Below are 4,350 nucleotides of genomic sequence, written 5' to 3'. Positions count from 1 at the left end.
ACGCCCCAGGGTCCCCGCACGACCCCACTGCATTCAAGTGTTTATGCTCCTGAGGTCCATAACACTGGCAGCTCGGCCGGTGGCGATGGTCTGCACTGCCGGGTCCTCCGAGACAGCAGGGTCTCCCAGTCCTCCCAGGTCTTGAGGTTCTCTAGGTCCCGCGGGGGAGGGTCCGCCGGGCAGAGGGAAAGGATGTGGAAGGAAGAAGCGAAGGGTTCTGGGCATAGGGCACATGCAGGAGTGGGAAAGGATGGATGATAGTGGGCTAGATTAAGGGGTGAGGGGAGAGTGTGTGTCTGTAATCTGCGCCAGAGTGTTGCGTGTCTGTTATCTAGGGAGGGGTGGGGCGGGGTGTAGAGCTGGCGTGAGGCTCTGTATGCCTGGGTCAGCTCACTGAATGTGTGCATGCGCTCCTTCGTGAATCCCCGATCCGAGGCCACATGAGCCCGGTTTAAAGAACCTCGGGCTAAAAGGTTGGCAGCCTCGTTTCCGGGTAGAGGTTTTCATAATTCTGTCGCGACTTGCGACGAATACTCCATCTAACCTGTTTCGTACGAATGCATTGCCCCGCTTAGCACGATTCCTTCTTAGTCACCTCTGCCCGAACTTCGAACACCCTGTGGCCCTCTCAGGGGAGTGCTATGTACACGGCGCGACAAAATACGGTCCAGCAGCAGACGGCGCTCAGGAGTTCGGCGATCATTCAGATCGCGTTTCACTCGAAACAGAAAGCAGTAAAAAAAGGAGTTAACTCCTTTTTTTTACGGAAGAGTGTGCTAGAGCACAGCTTACTCTCGTTTGAAGCGAAAGCTTCACTACGGGACCTAGGGCTTCAATCGCGGACTGTGTAAATTTGACCTTCAGCTGAGTTAGAGGTCAACCCATGAAAAAGAGAAAAAGAAACTATAGGCGCATCCAACACGCCTGGTGTTAAACTGCACAACACACACGCGCTGTGCACTGGAGTGCGTCGTCTTCATGAACTTCCATCTGCTCCGTCCCTCTGCTCTGCTTGCTCACCGTAATCTTCTACGTAGCAAAAACCCGTGCTTTCGCACCGATTCGACTGTACTACACATTCTTTGTAGTTCCTTTTTATTGCGAAAGCAATATTGCTAGCACTTTTCTGCCGTCGGTGGAGGTCGTTCCTTCGCTCCGGCGCAGCTGCGGTGCACGACCACGTGACCGCGTGACGTCACGACCAGAGGAGAGCAGGGGCCCCAACTCGTCTCTTTGGCCGTAGTCGTTCCTTCGCTCGGCGCGGCGGCTACCACGTGACGGCCTCCTCGGCCCGCCGTGTGAGGGCGCTCGCTAGGAGAGGATAAGCAGGGCGCCGCAGGCGCGCTCCGCTTAGTCATGTCTGAGGAGTTGTACAAGGCGTAGCTGGAGCGACGTGCTGCGCGCAAACGCCGACGCCGTGCCGAGGAGACAGATGAAGAAAGCAAGGGCGGTTGGCTTAGCAACGCGCCTATGCTGCAGAATGGCGAGCCCGGCGGCGTTCTACAAGTTCAGTGAGTCAGAGTAGTTTCATGGACTCTCTGAATGCCGAAGAATAGTCTATGGGTAGTGCAGAGCGATATAATTACCACAGAAGAAAGCGCCATGTAGAAGAGCCACCGGACCGGAGAGAAGAACGGCTTGCAGTTGCACAAAAGGCGAAGCCATGCCAAACCACCAGCAGAGCCAAGCGCAGCCAGGGAGCTATTGCTTTCGCAATCACTCTGGCTAAACCAGAGCTAAGCCAAAGCTATTTTTTTTATTCCCATGCAGGGGTATTTGTGTTTAGGGTGTGGAAGCTGGCCTTCCCTTGTTTCTCTAGCGTCCTGTGTTTGTGTGCTTCCATCTACGTGCATTTCTTCGGGTTCCGCATAGCCCTGCTCCATTTCTGGGCGAACATGTTTTCTCTGCTGCTCTTCGAGCAGAAGCAAAGAGCTAAAGAGCAAGCAGCGCAGCGTAGTGCAGACTGTGCATTACGAGCCTTTACTTTTACGAGCCGCTTTGAGAGCGCGGCGCCCCCGGTGTCGCCGACGTCGGGGGTTTTTCGCCACTTTGTTTTCTTTTTGTTCGTCTCCGTGTGTGCGCTACATACGCCCACCTCTCCTTTCAAAAGCCAGGCGGGGACGCCTAGTTGTTGATTCTGTGCGGCCATCAAGCCAGTTCCCCGGTGACTTCTCTTTTCTTCGCGCTTGCGCGTGACCTCAACGACTTCGGCAACGTCTCTGCCGCGGACGCTACCCCCTTGTCCCATTTCTAAACACCCTTTCGTTGTTCCCTGTCCTTGTTTTCTCTCTTTTACCACGCTGTCGTGAGAGAACGCGAGCGAGAAGCGGACGACAAGATCGCGATTGGCGCTCGAGTCAGCAGACCGGATTTCGAGTGGCGGTGACGACGGCCGTACACGGAAAAACAAATAAGTCACTGAACAGAAAGGACGATGTTTTTGGGCCGCCGGAGCGAAGTGGATTTCTGGGAAGTGCTCACACAGCCTCTGTCGGTTGCTCGGTCGGATAAATTCAGTATCTGCCGCTCTCTCTGTCGCGTATGCATTGCTTTTTATTTTGTTATGATCGCAAGTGCACGTCCTCGTGACTGCACCCGGCCTTTGCACTCTGAGAAAGAATCACTGCGCAGCTGAGTCCGCACAAAGACAAAAGCACTGCTCCATCCGAAGCGGGAGAGATGTGAGTCGCTTGTTGGTCGTCGCTCAGTGAGCGCCTCAGAGGCAGTAGCCCAGTAAAGAAAGACTCCATTCTCCACCCAGTCCCCGGGCATTCCATTAACGGGGCTGGCTGTTGTGAGCACGAGACGAGAGAGTTTGATATAACGGTTCCCTTTGAGCGACACAAGCTTAAATGCTGTGCTGTAACTGAAACAGCCGATTCCTATTCGAAGTGTGTAAACGGTGGAGAGGTTGTCGCTTTAATGCCACTCATAAATGGCTGGGACAAAGGCCTAGAGGAAGATTATTCATCGCCACAGGTGGAAGAAGGCGATATTGAGATATATTGGATAATCTGAGAACGCGAACTGTTAGAGAAAAACAGTGTTATATCAAATTCGTAATCCATTGTTATTCCATTCTTATTCCATTTTGTGATTCTTAAGGCATGCCCTCCGCGGCCAGCAAAAATACAGAGTCTGAAAATATGGTGTTATACTTCTTCAGTAACAAATTTAACGTGCATCAGTGATCATCGGTTTACCGTACGACCCCGTTCCCATTGCAGTCACGGGCACCATGACCAGGGAACTCATGAGGCGGAGGGGGCATACCTTAATACTCTCACATGGAGCTGTCGGGGTTTCGAAAACCTGCGCTAAAAAGGATGGACAATATGCGAAACACTGTGATCCTAATTTGCACAGGTTCATAGCTTAAGGGCGGCCGTAAGTGCTTCGCTACGCGGCTAAGAACCAAACCACCTGAGCCCGATTGCTTTTGGCAAATACTGTACGTAATCAATCAGTTTGTGCTGGCTGTACAGGAAACTGTATACCTGTATGTCACGTCGGTCTGTGGTGCGATTTATACCTTCAACATGGAAGTTCAGCTTGTATTTTGCCGTTGGACTGGGTGTCATTGAAAGGCGTGCAACGTCTCGAGTCGCACATAAAAGAAGGAAATCGTTTTCTCCCTTGCAGAAGGGAGAAACTGGACATCATTTCGCCCTTTCTACGTTGCAGTTGAATGAAGCGTACTTTTCAGCCTAGCAGCCTAATGTTATAGCATGGTGTTTCGTGCCACTTTCAAGTGCTACGCTACGTCCATATCACAAATGACTACTGATAAACACCTTTTTACGCATGCTTCAACGCGGCTTCATGCGTGCACTGGCTTACACCATCGTATCGAAGAAGTAGGGGCATAGAAGCGCTATGACGACGCTAAAATGTATCTGGCCTTCGATGTCAGCATGAATGCTGCGTTCCTAAACGAATACCCCGAAACTTGCGTCATTGATTCCCCGCCCAACAGGCGAGGAGAATGCGAGGCATCCGCACCACTGAGCTCTAGCTCGTACAGTTCTTTCCCGGAAGAGGCACGCGTTCAAGCGCGAGCACACCGCGCACAATATTGCCCGAGAGTGCGCGTCATATGTTTGCCGAGCGGACTTCGTTTGGGTTCTCTCGGCGCGCAATCGATAGAGCGCGGGAAGAACCCTGAACCGCTCTCTCGCCCGCCTCCCCTGCGTGCGTGCAAGGCTTAGGTGGTTCCTCCTTGGCCGCCGCTGTCGATAAGAAAGCGGGACGCATCTGATAAGGGCGCATTGGGCCCAAGACACAAGGATGGCGCGCACACCCATCTGTTCGTCCGTTGTAATTGGAGCCACCGCCATAAATTCGTCGGCC

This window comes from Amblyomma mixtum, chromosome 8, assembly GCF_055824585.1.
Source record: "Amblyomma mixtum isolate Tamu chromosome 8, ASM5582458v1, whole genome shotgun sequence".
In the NCBI taxonomy this organism is placed as follows: Eukaryota; Metazoa; Arthropoda; class Arachnida; order Ixodida; family Ixodidae; genus Amblyomma; species Amblyomma mixtum.
The sequence above is the reverse complement of the archived record's forward strand: the minus strand, read 5'-3'. Positions refer to the sequence as shown.